The sequence below is a fragment of the Peromyscus leucopus genome, chromosome 17 (genome assembly GCF_004664715.2).
Source record: "Peromyscus leucopus breed LL Stock chromosome 17, UCI_PerLeu_2.1, whole genome shotgun sequence".
Classification (NCBI taxonomy): domain Eukaryota; kingdom Metazoa; phylum Chordata; class Mammalia; order Rodentia; family Cricetidae; genus Peromyscus; species Peromyscus leucopus.
This window is the reverse complement of record NC_051077.1, coordinates 25,546,734-25,555,961: the sequence shown is the minus strand read 5'-3', so window position 1 is coordinate 25,555,961 and position 9,228 is coordinate 25,546,734. Positions and strand designations below refer to the sequence as shown.

The 9,228-nt window shown below is 37.5% G+C and overlaps 1 pseudogene; it reads left to right on the top strand.

The window, feature by feature from the left end:
- Positions 1–7,147: 7,147 nt before the first annotated feature.
- Positions 7,148–7,549, top strand: LOC114695165 (annotated as a pseudogene).
- Positions 7,550–9,228: the final 1,679 nt, after the last annotated feature.

The window sequence follows — 9,228 nt, the reverse complement described above, 5'->3', positions numbered from 1 at the left end:
AATAGTATAAAAGAATCTCTTCATTACATATTGTTGCTAAAATGCTAGGACCACAGACAAAGAAACAATTTCAATAATAAAGATAAATGCCAACTTATACAGGCAAACTCACTGAAGTCGTATCAGACTTCTCATCTGAAACTTAAAAAGCCAGGAAAGTATGACATAACGAATTCTAGGCTCTGGGAATAGAGAACTGCCAAACAAGACTATCACATATTTAGCAAAGTTATCTTTTGAAATAAGTGGGGAAAAAGACATTTTGATACAAAACCATAAACCAATTCATGAACACTAGCCAGTGTTGTAGAAGATGCTTGAAGAATCCCACTTCACACTGGAGGAAGATGATGGCCATCAGCAGGAAAGTTTATAGGAAGAATAAGTTTCATGAAAGGAATAGCTGAGTAATAGGACTAGGAAAGAGTCAGACATATTTACTCCATAAGGTACTCAAGTTCCCGAGTAACAGAAAGAAAAAAAAGTGATGTTGAACTAAACCAAGGGAAAAAAACAACAATAACAGCAAAATTATTACAATCTGTGAACACTTCTCAATAGTAACCAACATGTAATGATTTCAACTTTCCAAATAGAAAATGCAGACTATATTAAAAATAAGATCTAACAAATTTTTTCTAAGAGACACACCTTATAGGCAAAGACATTAATACATACTGAAAGATTACATTAAGAAAGTGAAAGGCAAAAGTAAGTAGGACTAACTATATTCATATCAGTAAAAGTGGACTTCAAGCCAAAATTAATCAAAAGCATTAAGGAAGGTCATTGCATATTAATACAGAGAATATCCATTTAAGACATAAAGATTGTAGATGTGTATATGCCAATATATGGCTCACCAAATTTTACAAAATAGCACTATGGTACCCAAAGGGACACATTAATAGATTCAGGACTATTTCTATATCCTATTCTCATCAATAGGTCATATAGATTAAAAAAATCTATAATTTTAAATTTCACTATATGTAGCCTTAAGAGACATCTTCTTAATATTTTATCCAACAGCTAAAGAATATACATTCCTCCTAGCATCTCATAAAATTTTGTCCAGAATAGATCATATTCTGATCCATAAAGTAAGTATTGACAAATGCAAAGTCTTAACAAAATAAAAACTGGAAGTTTTTCTTGTATCTAATAAGATCATCAAAGGACAAAATTGGGAGTCACCAACAGGAGAAACTATAAACACATAGGAATGAACATACTTAAATGAGCAAGAGTCACTGAAAAAGAAAAACCAGAGAAGAAACATAATAACTAAAAAAAAAAAATGGAAACATGACCTTTGAGATACAGATAACCAGATGTAAGTGGATGCTTTTTAGCCGTGAATGCTTACATGAACAAATCAGAGAACTTCAATGATACACCTCAAAGTCTTAGACTAAGAAGCTAACCCAAACATAAAATGAGTGGATGTAAAGAAATAACAATGACCATTGCAGAAATTAATTAAATGAAGACTAACAATGCAATCCAATGGCTTGATGAAACAGGGAGCAGATCATTAGAAATATAAATCAGATTGCCAAACACTTGTTCAAGCTAACAGAACAAAATTATCAGAATTCTGATTAGAAAATGAGACATTTCAGTGAACACTAATGGAACTCAAAGAATTATTAATGAATATGTTGAAAAATTATGTTTCAGTAAACTGGAAAGCTTAGAAAAAATAGGCAAATTAAACCAAAAGGTTACAAACACTTAGCTCAATCACTAGTGGACAATGAAACCAAAGCAGTATTGAAGGCTCCAGACAAAATAACAAACAGAACTGCATAAGTTCATTGTTAAATTGTATTAGAACTTTAAAGATAAAATAAAAATAATGATCCTTAAGTAGCAAGGGAAAAATGTTACCAAATTCTTTCTATAAAATCATTATTATCTTCTTCCAAAACTGGTTAAGAACACGAGAAATGAAAGCTACTATTAACCAATTTCTTTGATGATCATAGACAGAGATATTTTTCAGTAAAATTATTACAAACTGGATTCACCAATACATTAGCAATCTCATTCACTATAGTCAAGTTGGTTTGATTTCAGAGATATAAAAAATGGTTCAGAATATAAAAATAAGTGTAACAGGATGCAGAAGTTTGCCAAAGGTCACCCCAATAGATTAAACCTTTGACAAAGTTAAACATCTCTTCATGATAAAAAAAAAAATAACTCTGAACCTAGGAAGTAAATGAACACATCTCAACAAATTACAGTGTATATACAACAAAACTGTAGTGACATAATACTAGATGAGAAAAAACTCAAATACTTTCTTCCAAAGTCAGAAATCAGACAAGGTTGTTGACTCTGTTTGCTCTTGCTAAATATAGTGCTCTAATTCTTAGCCAAAGCAATAAGACAAGCAAAATAAAAATGATACAAGTAGGAAAGAAAGAAAATTACTCAAATTTTTTCAGGTGATATGATCCTATGCCTAAAAACCCTAAAGATTCCACCAGAAAGTTCTTAGAAAATACTTTTAGAAAAATATCTAGATATAAGGCCAAGCATAAGAATTGGGAGCTTTCTTTTATGTAAATAATAAAGTAGTTGAGATAGAAAAGAGGGTTCCCACTTATTTCTTTTATTGCTTCAAAAAACAATACCTCAGAATAAATCTAAACAAGAAGGCAAAATACCACTATAATAAAGTCTTCAAAACACTGAAGAAAGAAAGAAAAGACAACCCTAAAATATGGAAAGTCATTTCACTTTAATGTATAAGAAAAAATGACATTGTGAAAATTGTTCAATTATTGTGAGTTCAATCCCAAAGACAGTCTTCAAAGAAACAGAAGAAACAACCCTAAAATGCATGTTGAAACACGAAAGATCCCAATAAACAAAGCAACCATTCGCAGGGACTGTCATTCTGGAGATATCACAATATCTGACTTAGAACTATACTGTGAAGTGATGGAGGTTCTGCCAGTATTTCAAGGAAAATTATGAAGGCAGGGCTATGTGTAGCAGGTTCAGAATGTGTACATGAAGTCTCTGAGTACATGTAAGAGACACCTGCAAGATATTTCATTTAACAGTGTTGGCCTCCATGAGGTGGGAAGTTCTGCTCCACCACATTCTGCCACCAACATTCTGCCTTAGTACAGGCCAGGTAAAGCCAAGTCCACCAACATTCTGCCTTAATACAAGGCCAGGTAAAGCCATGTGAACATAAAAGGAAACTCTGAAACCATGAGACAAAGTAAACCATTCTTTCTTTTAAAAACTAAAACTAAAAAAAAAAAAAAAAAAAAAAAAAAAATGTTGGCCAGGTATGGTGGTGCACAACTTTTGTCCCAGTAACGAGGAGGCAGAGCTAGGCAGATCTCTGTGAGTTCAAGGCCAGCTTGGTCTACAGAGTGAGTTCCAGAATAGCCATCACTACAGAGAAATCCTGGAGGGAGAGAGAGAAATGTAGTACATTTACACAATCGAGTATTGCTAAGCTGTTAAAAATGGCATTATGAAATTTGCAGGCAAATGGATGGAACAAGAAAAAAATCCTGAAATAGAAAATAAATCCAAAAATTCATATGGAGCTACAAAAGACTAAGAATAGTCAAATAAAATCTGAATAAGAAGAACAATACTGGAGAGATTATCATACCAGGTCTCAAGATATATTACAAAGCTATAGTAATATCAGGACGATAGTATTGGTATAAAAAAAGATGACATATGGACCAATAAAACAAAACTGAGGACCCAAATATGAATATATAACTGCTTTCATCCAATATTTAACAAACATGACCAAAACATATGCTGGAGAAAAGACAAACTTTCCAAATAGTGCTGGAAAATTGGAAAACTGGATGTCCATGTGTAGAAAGATAGAATTAGATTTGTATCTCTTGCCTGACACAAAATCTAACTCCAAATGGGTCAAAAACCTCCATTGAAACTTGAAACACTGAGATCACTAGAAGAAAACATAGGCACTACCCTACAGATATAGGTGCAGAAAAGGACTTTCTGAGTACAACTCCATTTGCCCATGAATTAAATAAAGCCAACAATTAACAAGAGGGAACCTCATAAAGCAGAAAAGCTTCTGCACATTGGAGGAAACATTTGAGTGAAGAGAAAGCTCATGGGATGAGAGAATCTTTGCCAACTAAACATCTGACACAGGATTAGTATAGAAAGTACTCAACAAGCAAACAGCCTAATTAAAAAGTTGGCTGTGTATCTAGACAGAGCATTCTCAAAAGAAGAAAAAAATGGCTAAGAAATATCTCATTTTTTTTATCATCCTTGAATTAATTAGGTAAATTCAAACAAAAACAACTTTGAGATTTCATTTTACCCCAGTCAGAATGTCACAGATCAACAAAGAATTGACAACAAATGCTGGAGAGGATGTGGGGAAAAGGGAACCCTTATCACATGGTGGGAATACAAATTGATTGTTATTCTGAGTCTGGGTTACCTCACTCAGGATGATGTTTTCTAGTTTCATCTATTTGCCTGCAAATTTCATGATGTCATTTTTTTTTTTACTGCTGAGTAGTACTCCACTGTGTATATGTGCCACATTTTCTTTATCCATTCTTCAATTGAGGGGCATCTAGGTTGTTTCCAGGTTCTTGCTATTATGAATAATGCTGATATGAACATAGTTGAGCATGTGTCTTTGTGGTATGATTGTGCATTCCTTGGGTATATGCCCAAGAGTGATATAGCTGGGTCTTGAGGAAGACCTATTCCCAATTTTCTGAGAAACCGCCATACTGATTTCCAGAGTGGCTGTACAAGTTTGCACTCCCACCAACAGTGGAGGAGTATTCCCCTTGTTCCACATCCTCTCCAACATAAGCTGTCTTCAGTGTTTTTGATCTTAGTCATTCTGACTGGTCTAAGATGGTATCTCAGAGTTGTTTTGATTTGCATTTCCCTGATGACTAAGGATGTTGAGCAATTCCTTAAATGTCTTTCAGCCATTTGAGATTCTTCTGTTGAGAATTCTGTTTAGCTCTGTAGCCCATTTTTTTTTTATTTAGATTGTTCAGTATTTTGAAGTCTAGCCTTTTGAGTACTTTATATATTTTGGAGATCAGCCCTCTGTCAGAATCAATAAGAGAGAGGAGGGATTCTGCAGGCAGGGGAAATTGAGATCATGATGGAAAGATGTGCAGAGATGACCTGTCACACTAGTGGAAGCCAATGAACTGCAGACTAGTGGCTATGGAGCCCCTATGGGACTGGACTAGGCCCTCTGGATACAGAAGGTGGTTGTTTGGCTTGAACTGTTTGGGGGGCACCCAGGCAGGGGGATCAAGATCTGTCCCTGGTACATGGGCAGGCTTTTGGGAATTGGGTGTCTGTGGTGTGATGCCTTGTGCAGCCTTGGTGCAGTGTGGGAGCCCGTTCTCGGGTTCCTTGTGGCTTTACCCAGCAGGTCAGAATAGAGGATGATCAGGACCACGGGCCTGAGTGCAGGTGTCTGAGATGGTCTGCACTTGGCTGTGCTGGGGGAGGAGGTCTTTTGCTCCACCCCTTGGCATCTCTATAAAAACCCTGGGGCAGGAACAGTCAGGGCCCGTTGGAATAGGTTCCAGGCCCTCTCGAGGCTATCCTTTATTTTCTATCTGTTTATCTCCGCAAGATTCTCTGCAATAAATCCTTCTATCTAATATTTCCTGCTGCTCGCACTCAAGAAAACTCTGGGGAACTGTGGGGTTGGTGGGTTAACACCCCACAGTGCAGTGGGAAGGGGCTTGGACCTGCCTAGGCTCAGTGTGCCGGGCTCTACTGACTCCCCATGGGAGACCTTGACTTAGGAGATGTAGGGATGTAGAGTGGCTTGGGAGAGAAGGCTAAGGGGGTGGGAGGAGGGAGGAGGTGGGATCTGTGGGTGGTATGCAGAGTGAGTAGAAAATTTCTTAATAAAGAAAAATGGAAAAAAAAGAAAAAATTGATATGTGCTGTGTGTGTGTGTGTGTGTGTGTGTGTGTGTGTGTGTGTGTGATGTAGTTTAAATAAAGTTATTCCACTTGGGTTGTCAATGTTCACATTAAGAGGTATAGACTGTCTAATAAAAACAACAGGCATGAGAAACTTTCTTTTGAGCTGTTGGTCAAGGGCATTGACAGGACTCCCAAAACAATATAGGCTATTGCTATTGCTCTTCTTCAGAGGTTGACGATAAGCCCTTATTGCTGAATCATTATTCCTTTACATTTATTTCTGTGGTACTGGGGCTGGAACCCAGGGCCTTGTGAATACTAAAATGGTGCTCTACCAGTAAGCTATATCCCAACCAGTTAAGTTTATTTTCTCAAGTATTTTGTCACAGCAATGAAAACCACTAGTACATTCTCTACCATCCAAAGGTTCCCTATGTATTTCTCAGGCCAAATTTAAATTCAAAATAATGTAAGTTTTCTAATAGTGAAACTATACATACTTGATACAAATGCACTTTTCAGTATGTATTTAGGATATAACAAGATTTATGAAAATATCCATTTAGAAACATCGTATTATCTCAGCGGTATCCCTGAAATACATCAAGTTCTGCAAATGTAACCTGGAGAAAACTGACAAGTATTTGAGGGTCCCAAATGTTATTAATTTAGTGCAGTGTAAATACTTAGAGTGATTTTTTTTGAATCTCTGGGCAGAAGTCCTCTCTTTTGCCTAAGACAAATCCTATTCTCCACTCACATGTAGTGAGTACGCCAAAGAAATGAATGGAAGACAAAAGTATTTCAAAATGGTTTCCTGTATATAAAATATAAGTTGATTTGGTCATCCATTTGATGATCACAGCTCTCCCCCCGCCTTTGTAATATGGTTTTTAAAGTTTGATTAAAATTTGGGGATTTTATTTGCAGAGGAAACATGATTTAATAATACTTATACCATCCAACATAGACTCCCTTTAAGTACACCCACAGTCCTATTTTATAAGCAAAAGAGGACAGTAATTGACTGCCATGATTTTACAGGAATTCTACCTAAGTCTAAATCCTGTTCCCAAGATCTAATGGGCGGCAATAAAATTCTGTGATGGGAGTGATGAGAGGCTTTGTCTGCTGTGGAGCTGCTTGCATCTGGGTGGCTCTACGTGCTCGGTGGTTTGTGGTTTCATCACACTCATGAACAGGTCAAAATGCAAATCTTCGTGAAGACCCTGACAGGCAAGACCATCACCCTAGAGGTGGAGCCCAGTGATACCGTCGAGAATGTCAAGGCCAAGATCCAGGATAAAGAGGGCATCCTCCCTGACCAGCAACGACTCATCTTTGCCGGCAAGCAGCTGGAAGATGGCCGCACTCTTTCTGACTACACATCCAGAAAGGGTCCACCCTGCACCTGGTCCTCTGTCTGAGGGGTGGCTATTAACTCTTCAGTCTGCATTACCAGTGGGCAATGATGGCATTACTCTGCCCTATAGCCATTTGCCCTAATTTAAGTTTAGAAATTACAAGTTTCAGTAATAGCTGAACCTCTGTTGAAAATGTTAATAAAGGTTTTGTTGCATGGTAAGCATAAAAAAAAATTCTGTGATGAATTTTACTGTTATGTTCTGTATCACACAGAGTTCAGTTCCCTATTGAAGAACACCCTGAGATGAGCACAAATTAATAAAAATGTGTAGCTCTCACCACTGTGGCTAGACATCAAAAGGGAGAGATTGAAGACACTCAGACACAGAGTTTTGGAGTTTATCCTACCACTCTAAGGCCCAAATATCTAAAAAGAAACAATCATCTTGGTGGTCAACCTCCACAATTTTGTGGAGAATTCAAATATTTGGGACTCAGAACTGTGGGGTAAGTAGTCCAATACTGTTCTGGATCTCTAAAGTTGACAACACTGTTAATGTGGGGAGTAGATGAATGAACATATAACCATGTTCAGATCCTAAAACCTGCTGGTGCTGCCTAGACGAGAGTCGACACTGGGGTAAACTGATAGAAACTCCACTCTAACAAGTTTCTAGTTCCCCTCTGGATTCCCTATGGGAACATTCTAGTACAAAGGGCTAAAAATAAAGACACGAAACTTGGAGGCTCCCTCTCTTCATGTGACAAAGCAGAATGAAAAGAGATCGGTGTTTTGTGATTGAGAAACAGCATGAAAACATACAGGCACAGAGAATTCCATGAGTTGGATCCTCACACAGTAGAAGCCAAGGCACTAATATAATATAATAAAAATAAACCACTGGGGGCCTGAGGAGATGGATGGCTCAGCAGGTTACAAGAACTTGTACCTCCAGGGGACCGGCGTTTGACTTCCCAGCATCCACATTGGGCAGCTCACAACTGCCTGTAACTCCAGCTCCAGGGGATCCAACACCCTCTTCTGGCTCCCAAGGGTACACATATACATGTGTACACACATATATACACACAAATTTATTTTTCAGATCTTAAAAGAATAAACCACCAGCCTAGGGAATATAGATTAGTGATAGACTGCTTGCCAAACATGTACAAGGCCCAGTAAATAAAAATAAACATAAATAAAAACAAAAGCAACAAAAAAAGAACAAAAGAAACGAGTTGTCTTAGATGTACATTGTGGGGCATGCCTATAAGCCAGGTTTTGGCATACTCAGGCAGGAGGAATACAAGTTCAAAAACAGCCTAGTCTTCATAGTCAGAATCTGTCTTAAAAACAACACAATACAACTCAAAACAAAACAAAACAAAAACTTACTCCAGTCTCTCCAGACTTACCATTAGCCTTGCTGAAACCTGCCTGTAAGAACCTCTCCTCCTAGCCCATCCCCACCCCCTCTAGGGGCTTACCCTTTTTATGCAGACCCAGGGTTCCCCTAGTACTCCCCTTCCCATTTTGTCTAGCCCATCTACCTGGACTTCACATGGACCATACTTGGATAGGACTCAGAGTGGGCAACAGCAACCAAATGATGAAAAACCTTCCCAACAAAGACCAGCTGTCTACACTAAAAAACAATCCAAATGTCAGAACTCCAGATGCCTACCTCCACTGCAAAATCATAAACTTGAGCAACCAAGGCCATGTGAACATCCAGCAAACTTATTGTGTTAGGCCACAAGAAAAGCAATTTAGCTAAAACACAAGAAAAGGATTTCAAAGTAGAAATTATGAATGTGTTTGAAGACATAAAAGAGGGTATAAATAAAAGTCTTAATGAAGATTGTGAAAACACAAACATTGAACAATTGAAAATAATTCAAGATATGA